The 16,016-nt window shown below is 31.0% G+C and overlaps 1 pseudogene; it reads left to right on the forward strand.

Annotated features, from left to right (window-relative positions):
- Positions 1-6,737: 6,737 nt before the first annotated feature.
- On the forward strand, positions 6,738-7,629 carry LOC145591713 (GPI mannosyltransferase 1 pseudogene; annotated as a pseudogene).
- Positions 7,630-16,016: the final 8,387 nt, after the last annotated feature.

Below are 16,016 nucleotides of genomic sequence, written 5' to 3' on the forward strand. Positions count from 1 at the left end.
AAAAAAAAAACATAACATGACGACATGACATAATTTTAGTCAAATAAATGTAGATGATTACATCACATTACTTAAAGTAAGTGTAATGTATTACATCAATTATCGGGCCAAATGACATCATTGTTGTATTTAAGTGGGAAAAAATTTATTATAAGAGTGACATGTGGACAGTGATGACGTCAGTAACGTTTTGTTTTAATATTCCCCTCCTTTTAAATACTTGCCCCATTTTTTATTTTCGACCGTTTTTAAATACTTGCTCCATTTTCTTATTTGGAAAGTTTTTACAATGTTAAATTCATTTCTCTCACCTAATGAACCCACCATAAATCATTTTTTTTTTGATGCAAATAAATCATATTTTATTAATGTCATATTCTCTTCTACAATTCTCTACACTAATTTTGCTTTTTACAATTTTTTTATTATTCCATCTACCCCACTACCTTTATACGGAGTATATTATTATTTTCTTTAAATTCTCTCAAAACTCCACATAAGAAAATATGGTACAAGAAACAAATGAATTACGGAGTATATTGGAACTTGTTCGGAAAATTGCTTTTAGGGATCGAGCACAACATGGGACTTGTCCTCGGGGCCACGTTGACATCAGAGCTTGAAAAATCAACTTCGAATTAAACATGGTGATCATATACAGTATATTTATCTATCAACTTCTTTTTTTTTTTTTTTTTTTTTTTTGGGTGGTTGTTGTTGAGGAAATTCATCTATTAACTTCTACGTACTGCCATGTTAACAATGTGGAAGCTGCTTACTTTAAAACTACTGGTACTTTTAAATTTGTTTCATATAGTAACAAATGTAAAATATACGATATTGTCGCTTGATAATATGGATAAATTTATTGAATTATAATGCTAAATGCAAAGTTATGGTTAAAGATGGGCAGCCGTGCCGGCCGGCACGGGCCCGACACGATTCCGGCACGGCACGGAGGCCCACCTGTGGGCCGTGCCGTGAACAAAATTCTGGGATCGGCATGGGCACGGCACGAGGCACGACGGCTGGTACATGGGCCGGCACGTCGGCACGGCATGACACGAGGCCCGCAAGGCACCTACGATTTTTAATTATCATTAATTTTTTTGTATTATTGATTTATCGTATCGGCTACCGGCATATAATAAAATAAGTTATACTTCAATTTTTTGTGTTTTCAGATTATCGCACTCGTATTGTTTTTTATTATATGCATTGTTGTTAATTGCTAAATTAATAAAATTGTTTTTATTTGTTTATATAAACTTAAACATAATTAGATTAATAATTTAGGGTTATTCTACATGGTGCCCTTGTGTTTTTGGGTTTCTACATGGTGCCCTTGTAAATTTAACTCTCTCTATGGTGCCCATGAGTTTTATTAAGGTTATTACCTATACCCATTCCTTAATTAAATTTTAATTTACATTTAACTATGGTTAACAATTTTTTTTATCCCAACTCCATTAAACCTGATTTCAATTTTCTTATCTTACCTTCTTTCCACTGAACAACCACGCCTATTTTGGTATTACTTTATTTGCAATTCTTTCTGGTTTTATTGTTTATATTTAATTTTTTTTTCTTGGGCTTATTGATTAATAATGGTGAGTAATTTAAAGGAGAGATTACATTAGAAAATGCCTTAAAAGTCAGTATGCAATGATAATCGCAATATAAAATCAAGGAAAAGTATTGTGTAGAACGGACTCACGTGAGTCCAATCATACAAAAAGAAAATTTAATTGTTAGAAATTAAATAATAATGGTCAGATATTAGATAATAATTATCAGAAATTAGATAATAAGTGTCAGAAATTAGATAATATTGGTCAGGTATTAGATAATAAATATCAGAAATTAAATAATATTGGTCAGATACTAGATAATAAGTATAAGAAATTAGATAATAAGTGTCAGAAATTAGATAATATTGGTCAGGTATTAGATAATAAGTATCAGAATTTAGATAATATTGATAAGGTGTTACATAATATTGGTCAGATATTACATAATATTTGTCAGACATATATACCCTGTAAGTGTTGTTGAAGTTTCTGGAGGAATCAGACCACCAAAAGTATTATTGGAGGAAAGAAGTCGATAATTAACAACATCGACCGTCTTCATCAATCTCTATTAATGGTGAAATGGCGACAAAGATTAAAGAAGTGTATACAGAAAAGACAGAAAGAGGTGCAACAATGGCCAAATAAGAAGAGAGAGAACAAAGCCAGGAAAACCAGCAAAATTGTTAAAATAGCTTAAAAGAGGTGCAACAATGGCGAAATAAGAAGAGGGAGAATTAGAAGAAAACCAACAAAATTGGAGGAAAGAAATTGATTACAACATCAACCGTCTTCAATCTCTACTAATGGCGACAAAGATTAAAGGATTTGGGAATGGCAGCGAAATCGGATGGTGGAATGGGCTGACTTGGGTGGCAGTGGGTGGGGGATGATTGTCTGCATTATAAACTGGACTCATGTGAGTCCGTTCTACACAAAACCTTCTCTAAAATCAACAACTAACGCAGTATAACAAACCATTGTACTCAGAGAGTTTGCTAATTGTTAATCGTATCACCAGAAGCCAGAAGGTGTTTGCTTGAGCTGAAATTGCCCAAACTGGTAATTTTATCACCAAGCAAGCCATAAAAGGCTGACTTGTAGCAAATTGCTCCTACCATGAATCTAACCAGGCCAACCGATTTCAACAATAAAGCCTTTTCTTTTTAGATAGAACAAGTAATTAATCAAGTAATCGTAGCTTTTAGAATAATATGAGCAAAGACTTCCAGTTTCATTGAATTGAGATATTTAAGTTGCAAAGTTTGTGAATTGTGAATAGAACAGGGGTGAGTGGTTTGATTAGAATTGAGAAATTTTATTTTTTTTGTTTCTTTTCTTTTACTAACCACGGTCAAGTGTAAGTTAATTAACTTTTAGCCAAGGAATAACCCAATATACAAGGGCACCATTGAGAAAATTAAATATACAAGGGCACCATGTAGAAACCATAAAAACACAAGGGCACCATTGAGAAAATTAAATAAACAAGGGCACCATGTAGAAACCATAAAAACACAAGAGCACCGTATAGAAAAACCCAATAATTTATATAACCCAAATTAAAATAAAGTTGTTTAAAAAATAAAAAACAAAGCATATTAACATTAACATAAACATAAATTAATCACGTTATTTATATAAAATTAAGTTGTACTGAAATATATATATATATATATATCGTTTTTTATTTACATTTATTTTATTTTTTTTAAAAAAAATTAAATTAAAATGGCACGGTTTGGCCCGCGGCCCAGCACGGCACGACCCGCAAGGCACGTGGGTCGTGCCGTGCCGTGGGCTGGGGTGTGCCAACTTCAGGCACGGCACGGCACGACCCCCACCGCGGCACGGCCCGCGGCGGCACGACACGGCCCGTTGCCCATGTTTAGTTATGGTGTTGAGCCTAGCAATAACCCACATGTGAGCATTTTCATATCCCACATTGAAAGAATTCAAGAGTTACCAGGCCACTACAATATAAGGCTAAGGGCTACTCCCCATATTGTCATATGGTTTTGAAGTGGAACATTTTAGTCTTGTGAAGTGGTAGACTTGCACTCTCCTGTAACGGGTGCGGCTCAGACCTGCGTTTAATTTAGAGTTTTTTATCATTATAAAATAAAGACTACTGATCTTATAATTTTAATTGATTCTTATTAACGAGCTACTACCTTCACATCATATTGATGATCAATAACATTTTTCTTTTTAATTTCCGTACTGTAATCAATGTAAGTTTTTTTTTTTTTTTTTTTTTTTTTTTTTTTTTTTTTTTTTTGATGAAGTAGTCAATGTAACCTTTAATTTGGCCGTTAATATGTATTTTACACTGCATGGTGTATGTTTTGTTAAGATCATAAAAAGTTAGCGATCTGTTTGAAAAAAATACATTAAAGACGAATCTAACAAAACTTTATGTTACTATACACTACTACAAAATCCACTGATTTTCGACGCTATTCATTCGACGCTATCAATACACCGTCAGTGGAAAATTTGGTTCCCGCGTTTTCTCGACGCTTTTCAGCGTCCTCACTTATTATTGACGTAAAAAGGCGTCCTAAGTAATAATCACGTGATAAGCACATGTGCTCTAGCTTTAGAACTTATACAAAATTGGGAGAAAACAACAAAACCACTCCTCTATGCTCTCCGATAATTAAAACCCTAGCCTTTCACTCATTTCTCTCATCAATAATTCATCTCTCCAAAATCGCTAACCCAGTTCAAATTAAACTACGAATGATGCTCTTTGGTTTCATAATATTTGGTATTATAATTGTTTTCAGGTATTATCTCCTTTCTCTTTGGATTTTGATGTTAAGGGTTTTTGTTTTAATGCTTTTTTCCGATTTTGATTTTTTTCTGAGATATATTTCTTAATATATCATAGAGGATGAAGAGATTTTTAGGTCTATTTACAAAAAACTTATACAATCGAATGTTCACACACTGACCCAAATGTCATTGAGCTCATCCTCACCTTTACTTTCGAGTAATTTCTTGCATCTAACTTAATTCTTGTATATTAATTGAGTATATACTTTTGCTGAATTATGTTCATTTTGGTTTAATTTTGTTTGTTTTCGTGAATTAAGAATTTTGTTGTTAATTGAATTTATAAAATTTAGACCTAGAAACCATGCATGGTGCGGTGGTGCCTATGGTGTCAAGTTTTATCTTCATATAAAGGTCTCACCTGCACAATTCAATTTATAATACCACAACATTTTGGCTGGGGAAGTCCAATTCTCTGAAGTTGGGACCATTATTAGACCAAATTGAAATGTTATTGATTCTATCTTTTCTTTGCCAAGTAGTAAATTATAGCAGGACCAAATTAATTAATTGATTAAATTGTTTAACCGTCTCAAGACAGCCCATTGACTGTATCTTATTTTCACTTCATGTCTCTCCATGTGATGTATTATTAGTTAAATTAGAGTGTATTAGTGGTGACATTGTGAATCGGCAGTCTTGCTATTGAAATTGGTGCTTTTGTATATGTATTAATCTGTATTTTCAAGTCTTTTTATATATAAAAAGATGCTGATATTTATATAAGATGTAGTGTATATGTAGATATATTAATCTATTGGAGTAGTGGTTACATGTAATTATTACTTACTAGTGTGTATGGATGATGATTAGATGTGAAAATTTTTATGTATACTAGCTTAGGACAAGTAAGGCTTGTGTCTTATCTTTTCTCGTAGAATGTATTAAACTTTTAATGCTCTTTTTGTGTGTGGTCTTTAGCTTTTACTCATATTAGTGGCCATTTTTTTTTTTTTTAAAAAAAAAACTCATATTAGTGGTCTAGTAGAGGTAAACTTATTATTAGTGTTAATTTTTAATCTTCACACAGAAAGTTAGTACCTCGATTGTAACTCATGACATTAGAGTCGATCACATTTTTAATTCTTAAGAAGGTATGATATTAATCAATAAGGATTCTAATCTTTTAAGCATGGAGTATGAATTCTAACATTTAACTTCCTTTTTTAATTTGGATCTCCTTATCTCTCATGTCAGGTTGTATTTAACTTCTAATCTTGTATTTATTTGGTGATACAATACAAGATTAGAAGTTGAAGCTACTGAGTAGTTTATGGACAACATGCACCACTGGCTTTGAGCCTCTGCTGACTGCCATTATTAGCACTTGGTTTAGGGGTAAGATAAGATTGTGATTACTTTGTTTTAGTTCAGGTTCTTTTCCCACTATTTATCTTCACACAAACTTTAATTTGCCCTTCTCAACACAAATATTTCACTCATAGAATTGGCATTGATACTTGTACTGAATTAATGAGTGTTAAGTCATTGATAGTTTGTAAAAAAATTGGATTGCCTACTTGAACCTACTCCAACAAGATTTTTGTCCCATACAACATCCATGGTGATTAATTTTCAATGACTGCTCATATTCTCATCCATTTTATGGGTACTATTGATCCTCTATGGAGATTATCTTTTATTTTCTGATGTTGCTACTTTGATGTCTTTTGAGAAGTCTTCTTTCAGAAAGACCATGTATCGTTATTCACCATCGCTCGCCTTTCTACTCGTACCAAATGAGGTTTTTCATCGGGGGAAATAGTTATTCTCAGCTGTAGGTATGAAAGAATCTTCCCAACAGCTACTAGGCTTTACCTGTAGATATCAGAAATTCAATTTCTTTGTGATGCATCTTATCTCTGCTCTTTTTTAAATGTATATTCCTCAAGTATGTGGAAATATATTATTCCATTCTAAACACTTGAAATATTGGCATTTAATTTTTTTTGAGCTTTTGTTTTTGGTTTAGGATGACCAATTTTTATGATATTGTGAATTTGCTTGCATGCTTTTGTATTAATTGTTGTGGAGCTTAATGTATATCATTAGAAATATGAGAAATTTCTGATCCATTGCTGTGGTCAACAATTTATTTGTCATAACATCTATTGTGGTCTTGCTATTTTCAGATTTGGGAGTGTACAAGGAAATAAATATGTTGTGCACAATATTTTGTCATTATCTGAGTTGCAACATTTCTAATCTACAGATCTGCTAGTTGGCTACTTAGTTCGTTCCATTTTTAAGGTACGTGGAGTACCAGAGAAAATATGCACTAATCGTAGAGTATAAAAGACTTGAACAACTAATTAATGAGATTATATGGCTGTAGGTTTGCTAAGTGAATGCTTTCTTACAGATGCAAGTATAGTAAGTGGCACTTGATATTTGTACATGTCAGTTGATTTACATGTATAATTTTAAACCGCATTTCTTGCATGTGGTGCAACTTACCATGTTCTACCAAACTTGATTTGTCTGGTTATTTCATTTTTACTGGAATATATGACTGTAAGCCATTATAGATTATTTTTCTTGAGCATATTGTTTTAATTTCATATAATTTTGACTTGTGATTTTCTGTTCTTATCGGTCTACAGGGAAGGTCTACCAAGCTGCAATTTGGTATGGACTTATTGTCTACTTTTGAATATATCCTACTTCGTATTATATATGCACTTCCCATAATGTTAGTTCTTGATCCACATTCAATCTGGTCAGAAGCCCCATGCTTGTGAACTGGAATTCTCATCAAGAAAAATCACCTCAATGCTTAAATGATACAGACCCAAAGTCTTCGTGGACTGTGCTTGTGAGCTTTTTTTCAGGCACTAGGATCCTGTTTGGATTGATATTAGGTGTTGTCTTCCTTGGTTTTACTGGTCTCTTTTATCATTTATATGGGTGGGAATTTATGTACGAGGCACTTCTTTACCATCTAACACGAACTCATCTTAGGCACAATTTCTCCATATATCTTTACCACATTTAAGTTCATTATGAGCATGAGTTCTCAATACTAGAAAAGCAAGTGTCTTTCTTGCCACAGTTTTCAGTTTTGGTGGTTCTCATATTCAAATATGTCATGGATCTTCCCTTCTGCTTTCTTGTGCAGAAAGTGGCATTTGTAGCATTTAATAAGTTATATTTCCAGGGAGAGGTATTGCTGAAGTATTCTATTTTTATACTGCCTTGATTTATTGATAGTTTTTATATTTCCGTTCTTATTCGGACTATATTGTTATCAAGTGGCAGCGGCTAGAATGGGTGTGCAGATGGCAAAGCAGCTGGGACATGAGAGATTGTGCTATTTAAAGATTTTAATTAGTGATTCCGAATTTGTTCCACTACAACTAGTCATAAATAAAGCATAAGTTGGAATTGTACTTGTTGTAATAGAAAACCCATTAGTATGAGATATTGTACATGTGCTATAATATATTTATATATGTAATAAAAAAAATTTTGGCATAAATTTGTTGTACATGTATTTTTTTTTTTTTTTTTTGTAATATTAATATATTAGAAATAATTATTAGTGAATGAAATATTTTATTTTGGTATTCTAGACATTTTATTTATAAAAAAAATGGGACAAGAAAGAGCGTCCCCAAATAGAAAATATGGACAGGAAAAAGCGTAGCCAAAATGTTAAATAGCAAATGTATGAAAATTTGGACATAGAAAAGCGTCACCAATTTTAAGATTCTTGACGTGAAAAAGCGTCGCCAAAGTTAAGAAAGAGCGCCAATTGTGGCATATTGCGACGCTTCGTATAAAAATTTGGACACAATAAAGCGTCGAAATCCGCGACGCTTTTTTGTGTCTACCAAAAATTTTCGACTCACGTTTTTTCGACGCTTTTTAGAAGCGTCGAGAAAGATTTTTGCGACGCTTTTATGTGTCGAAAAAAAGGCTGAAAAGCGTCTAAAAAGCACGCTTTTTGTAGTAGTGATATTGTTGTTCATAACATAGACAGTAGTCAATGTAGTGTTTGTCAATTGGAAATTCTATCATCATAATATAAAACAAAGGTAATAATGTGTACCACATTGCAAACCCGATGGATAACCATCCACCCGATCCAAATATATGGATGAAAACACGAATTTACACGGGTAACAGATGGATGGTCGGGTGACAGAACGGGTCAAATTCGGATGATGATACATTTAATCCATCACCCGACCTATCTATCCACCCGTTAAATTTATTTATAAAAAAATAAAAACAAATATCTTTATTTAATGATTTAATGTTTATTATTTGTAATGTTAGGAATTGATATGTGTTATTCATTTAGTAAAAAAGAACAAGCATTAGAAGAATGTATCAAAGTTTTAATAAATTGATTACTTTTTTTTCAAATCTTGATTTTAATTATTAAAGTGCAAAGTTTGTATTTATATACTCCGTATTTATTTCACCTGAATTATCACCCAATTCATTCTTCTATTAATGATGGATGGATCGGATGTATATGAAGGAAAATTAGGTGATGGATGGATATTTGGTGGATGGGCACTACTAGAAAAAGGTTGATTTCTGACGGAATTGTTTTGAGGACACGAAATTCCGTCGTAAACATCGGAATTTTTGACAGATTTTTATTCCGTCGTTTATTTTCGACGGATTTTAACATTCCGTCGGAAAATAAATCTGTCAGTATAAATACACTTTCCGACGGAAAATTCCGTAGGAAAATTAAATTTCCGACGGAATTAAAATCCGTTGGAAATTTCCGACGGAATATTCTGTTAGAATATATAATTATATATAATAAAAAACCGGCCTTTTAAAAACCCCTAGGGTTCTCTCCTCCCCCATTCATTTCATCTCCAATGTGGATTCTCATCTCCCTTTTCACTTTTTTTTCCTCCAAACCACCAATAATTGTTCGTCAATTTTGATTTGGAGGAGTGAATTGAAGTGTTTTTGATTGTTTGGAGGAAAAAAAGTGAAAGGGGGGATGAGAATCGTGTTAGGAATGAGAAATGTGAGGGAAATAGGGACGAAAGGGAAAGAATGAGCCCAAAATGACGTCATGTGGTAGTTGGGAGGCAAGAAGGTGGTAACTTTTGATGTTTTTGAAAATAGAAGGTGGTAATTTTCAAAAAAAAAAAAAAATAGAAGGTGGTAATTGCTAAAATGGACATAGCAGAAGGTGGTAATTGTCAAAATTTCCTAATAATAATGTTGTTATAAGTTGTAATCGACTATGTCCGCCTGTGTTTTTCAGTGGAACTATATAAATGCGTATGGTCTTGTTCTTGTTCAATAATGTTGTTATAACGATGTATTAATTGCCATGGTAAAGAACGGTAGAAAAGTGGCGGGTTATTACATGTAAGGTGCACGTTAAATTTTATCATATCAAAACCAACTAATTAAAATTTAAATATTTAATGTCTCATGTGTATACATCTTCTATTGATTAACTACTCAAAATCTCTCAGATAAACTAATAATGATGAGTAGACCTAAGCTCGGGTTTGGCCGCCTGGAGAAATTTGCCAAAACTCGATACTTATGAGATCAACCTTATAGGTCTAATAATGAGTAATGCTAAGCTCAACTCGAGTTTGAGGTAGTTTGGCTCGGCTACTTGGCTGGTATAAAATTCAAACTTCAGCTCCAGCTCAAATCGTTTGCATTCAACCAAGCTCGTTAATCAATTTGAGCTCGATCCTAAAAAACATTACTATACTTTGGGAAATTTTGACAATTATCACCTACAATTGTTTTTTTTTTTTTTTTTTGTAAAAATTTTACCACCTACTATTTTTTATTATCATATCAAAATTTCCAACTTATTTGTCTCTCAACTCAACTGTGACATGTGTTGTACTTCTCTCAAAATTGGGGAAAAAATTTCAATTCATGAAATAATTAACATGAATATGCATGTAATTTAATTTGAAGGAATCTACCCTATATACTTTATGTTATCCAAATTTCAAAGTTATTACCTCTGTTTTGGGTGGATAATAAAATACATATTGAGACAAGTGTAACAACACCCCACGTGACTAAAATTTTTATGCTACGTGTAACTTGCAAACAACAATAGTATATTGAAGTTTTTGAATAGTGCTAAAATCAAAGTGTTACTATAAGCTTGAAAGGTACCATATTCGAGCTTGCTCACAATTTTGCTTGAATCGTTTTAAGGAGCTCACAACTATGGACTACTAGTGATCAACATACTTGTCTTTGGAGGATCGCGTTATGGGTTTCATCAGATCAGAGTTCGAAAACAGAATATATCATGGATTCTGCCAACCCCTACTCCATGGCATCAATGCTGAAGCAACAGAATTATTTATTTTCAATGTACTTTTCTATACGAGACCTTTGTTTTATACTATGTAATTTGGCTACTAAGGTAACAAAAAAAAAAAAAATAATAATAAAGAAAGAAAGAAATTATGATATGATCACTTTATTCACTTAGCTTGATGCCGATGAATATAGAATCAAAATATTACATGCGTATATTATTATTCAGGGGCTTTATCAGTATAATGAGATTGTCTCTTCGAAGATATCTGATATAAATGAGATTGATCTTATATCTGCTTCAATTGTGTCTTACATATATCTGTTTCAATTGTGTCTTACATATTAAGAAAATCACACAATATTGATTGTAAACACCTTAATTATATCCTCCACACTTTAAAAAAAAAAAAAAGAAAAAAAAAAAAAAAAAAGAAAAAACCCTCAAAAATGGATTATAAGGTCCATTTTTTGACCTTTGCATGGGTTGTCATCCTTGCCGTAGTGTCAATTTCATCAACGGTTCACATTAGTCAAAAGAAATAAATGGTTGTGATTTAATTTAATACGATGACCTCAATTTTACAATGTTTAATCTAGCTTGATAAACACCTATTATAATGTTTTCCAACACGTAATATATTATAACACGTACACTTAAATATAGGCCCTGTTTGGCAATTGGCTGTTGGCTGTTGGCTGTCGGCTGTTTTAATTGGCTGGTTTGACTGGCTGTTTAGATTGGCTTTTGAGTTGGCTGTTTGACTAGAGTTGTAGTGTTTGGTAAATTGGCTGTTGGGTGCTAGCTGTTGTTAAACTATATTAACACTAATGAACTAATATAGTACTTTAATATTAATTAAAATAATAAATTATTGGTAATTATAATTGTAAATTAATTATTAATTATTTACAATAAGGTTACAATAATTTAATAATAATTAATTATAATTTAAATTAATTAATTATTGGTTAGAAATTACTAATAATTGTATATTACTCCATTTTAATACTAATTATTAAAACTAATTATTCAATTATATTAATTATTAAATAGTAATTATTAAAAACTAATTATAAAATACTAATAATTTATGTTTCAAAAAAATATTAATTATTAATTACTAATTATTAATTACTAATTACTAATTAATAATTATTAATTATTAATTAGTAATTACTAATTACTTATTACTAATTATTAATTACTAATTACTAATTACTAATTATTAATTATTAATTACTAATTACTAATTATTAATTATTAATTATTAATTACTATTATTAATTAATTATTAATTACTATTATTAATTAATTATTAATTATTAATTTTTATTAATTATGAATTATTAATTATGAATTATTAATTATGAATTATGAATTATTAATTATTAATTATTAATTATTAATTATTAATTATTAATTATTAATTATTAATTATTAATTATTAATTATTAATTATTAATTATTAATTATTAATTATTAATTATTAATTATTAATTATTAATTATTAATTATTAATTATTAATTATTAATTATTAATTATTAATTATTAATTATTAATTATTAATTATTAATTATTAATTATTAATTATTAATTATTAATTATTAATTATTAATTATTAATTATTAATTATTAATTATTAATTATTAATTATTAATTATTAATTATTAATTATTAATTATTAATTATTAATTATTAATTATTAATTATTAATTATTAATTATTAATTATTAATTATTAATTATTAATTATTAATTATTAATTATTAATTATTAATTATTAATTATTAATTATTAATTATTAATTATTAATTATTAATTATTAATTATTAATTATTAATTATTAATTATTAATTATTAATTATTAATTATTAATTATTAATTATTAATTATTAATTATTAATTATTAATTAATTATTATTAATTAAAAGTTAATTATGTCAACAAGCCAAAAGCCATAAGCCAAAAGCTGCTCCAACTAGCTTTTGGCTTTTGGCTTAAAAGCCAGCTTTTCAGCTAGTTAAAAAAGCCACTAACCAAACATGTTTTTTGGCAGTTTGACCAACTTGAAGAAGCCAAAAGCCAAAAGCCAGCTAAAAAGCTGGTTTCCAAACACCCCCATAGTTACATGCTTTATTTAGTCTCATATTATTTTGATAACTTTTCTTTTTTAACTTAACACGATTTTATTTTTTTTTAGTTTTCTTTGCGCAAGTTTATATAAATGACAGAACAAAAAAATTATAATAACTTGTATACATAGCTCATTTTTTTTTATTATTATTTATTATTATGGAGAAAAGGTCTATATTAATATTGTAGGTGTACTCATCAATTGGTGTGTATATGTTAATAAAGATATTGAGGGTAATCAAAACGGAAAACAAGAGGTAATGCAATCCAGTGGGCTTCTCATATTAATTAATTGGTCACCTATTTGTAACTTGACTTTTTAAATCATTGGTAGGTAATTAAGTAGGGCTCTTTATTTTATATTTTAGTGTAAGAAAAGTATAGTCTTTTTTTTTTTTTTTTTTTTTTTTTTTTTTGAGAAAATAGTCTCTTTTGTCTTATGCATGGTGTAATATGTGCATTTTATTTTGTCTTTTTCTCTTTTCATACGTAGTAATTTTTTTAGTTTGCTCGGTTGGACTTTGGAAGACCAGCAAATTGAGCTAGCTAACTACAAAATTTTAGTTTGAAACATGTTTCTCCCTTCCCTTTTACAAGATTTTTTTTAAGGTAAAATAAAAATAATTACTAACTACGTCCTCGTTAATGTTTAGTCATTGCTCAACTATAATCTTCCTACGAGCTGTATTAGTTTGACAAACATTCTTTCTTTTATTTACCTATGGATTGAGTAATAAAATAAAGAGAGGTCGTGGAGACTAGGCAATACAACCCTATCTCATTTGCCAACAATAATTGAAGGATTATTATAAGAATGAAAAAATCGTACGTAAATTATTTTATTTTGGCTGGTTATAAACCCTTGTTGTACCACTTGACACTTTTTATAACAATGTAACTGTATGTAGTACGTAGCATTTTGGCATGATACTAAGCTAGCAGATTTTTTTTACTTGTATTTTGTTTTCATTTGGAAAATCAATGGAAGATCACATAAAGGACCCGGCGGCTAAGCATGTACCTTCAACGAACATGCAACGCATCTACCTTTAATATTGTTACATATTTCGATTCATATCTTCCACTATAAATAACAACCTTCATAAGCTAGCTAAGTACTCAAATAATAATTCAATTCGAAAAACTCGAAAAAATGAAGAGCTATTGTAGCAGAAACAACAACTTGGTGGCCATGGGATGGTTTCTTGTGATCCTAGGTCTAGTGATCACTAGCGGTGTCGACGGTGGCTCGATCAACATTGGGCGCCTTGTAGCGGGGTTTAAGAACTGGAAGAATGGTATTGTAAGGGTGGCAAAACAAAAACCTAGCTTTAAAGAATTTCTAATGAATAATAAAGATCTTTTATTACGCCTTACAGATGCACGCAATGTGAAAGACCTTTGTAGTGCGGTTAAATCAATAGAGAAAGAGTACTCCGAAGAACGAAGCTTCTCTATTCCCAACTACCAGACCTTCCAAAGACTTGCCAAGTTCTGCAACAAACTAAATAGTCCTCCGTCTGTCCGGAATTAATAGTCGTGCTAATAATACGTCCTGATGAACAAGGGGTGTATTAGGTTGATGGTGATCGATGTATCATTATCAATCGCTTGTTTGAATTGTTATGTTTTGCTTTCCTAATTTAATAAGCTAGCATGATCCTTCATGAGCTAGTGTACTGTGAGTACTTGGTTTGGTGTCGGCTAGTTGTTTCTTGTTTGTTTGTTTGTTTTTCTCTTTATGTAATTCACTATGTTTGAGTGAGCTTAAGTCATACTTTATATAATTGCTATCCAATATAATGTTAGTGCTATTTGTGTAAATTTGAGAAGGAGAAAACAATAAGGAAAACATATGAAACTACTCATAATAATATTGCATAATTAACGTAACAAAGTACAAAGCATTCTAAGACTTAAATAAGCTAAGCTTAACCTTCACTAATCCCTACTATTAAGCTCCACTAACTAACATGATTCTCAAAGTGGAGAAACAAACTCCACATACCACTGCTACTAACGTTGACTAAATAATACGGAGTAACTATTATTATTGACTCCTAACATTAAGCAACTAGTGGTAACTAACTAACTAAAAGATAGGAAAGCATAACATTCCTAATAATTTGAAACAATACAACAACATATAATAAATTGTTACTTATACAAAGAATTGCAATATATATTAACTCCGTACTAGCTAAAGATACTACCTAATAAGTAATAACTACGTACCTTCCTTTCATAATACGTTACTCCTCCAATCCTAGTCCTTTCATAAGCTTTTCGAGTTTTTTAGATGCTATAGGAGATATGTGGAACGGATTAAAGAGAGGTTTCAACAGAGGCGCCGCCGATCGAACACTTTTTCAGTGATCCGGATTTTCGAAGAGAGTTAGCTAAACCAGAAAATTTGAGGAATGCATGTACCAAGATTTACTATCTTCTGCATAAACCAAACGCTAATTAATTAATTATAATCCCAACTACAACTCCTACGAAGATTTTTACGATACAAAGTGTGCTTAGTCTTTAATTTAAGAATTTCATATGTGTTTCTATGTACTAACAAGTAGAGCTGTCAATTCAGGTAAACGGGTCAGGATTGGGTCGGGTCAACTCAGGTCGGGTCGATTCGGATTAATCCAATAACCTATGCGGGTCGGGTTTGGGTTGGATCATGCTTGAGTCAGGTCACGTCGGGTCATAGTTCTTATCAGGTTTGGGTCAGGTTTAGGTCGGGTTAATAACAGGTCGGGTTACGTTCGAGTCGGTGAAACAATAGGTCCGTTTAAATTCGGGTTAAAACGGGTTAGGGTAATTCTCGGGTTCGAGTCGAGTTCGGTTCAAGTCAATAATTTGCGAATTAAAATCAGGTCGGATCATTCTCGGGTTTGAGTCGGGTTCGGTTCAAGTCAATAATTTGCGGATTATAATCAGGTCGGATCATTTTCAAGTCGGGCCGGGTTCGGTTTAAGTCAATAATTTGCGGGTTATAATTAGGTTGGGTCATTTCCAAGTCGGGTCATTCACGGATTCAAGTCAGGTTATGTTCAAATCAATATTTTGCAGGTTACAATCAGGTCGGGTCATTTTTAAGTCAGGTCATATTCAGGTTCAACTAACTATAAATAGATAATTATCATTTTTATCAAGCTAAGTTTTTTCTTTGAATATAATATATA

This window comes from Chenopodium album, chromosome 18 (genome assembly GCF_948465745.1).
Source record: "Chenopodium album chromosome 18, dcCheAlbu1.1, whole genome shotgun sequence".
Taxonomy (NCBI): Eukaryota; Viridiplantae; Streptophyta; class Magnoliopsida; order Caryophyllales; family Amaranthaceae; genus Chenopodium; species Chenopodium album.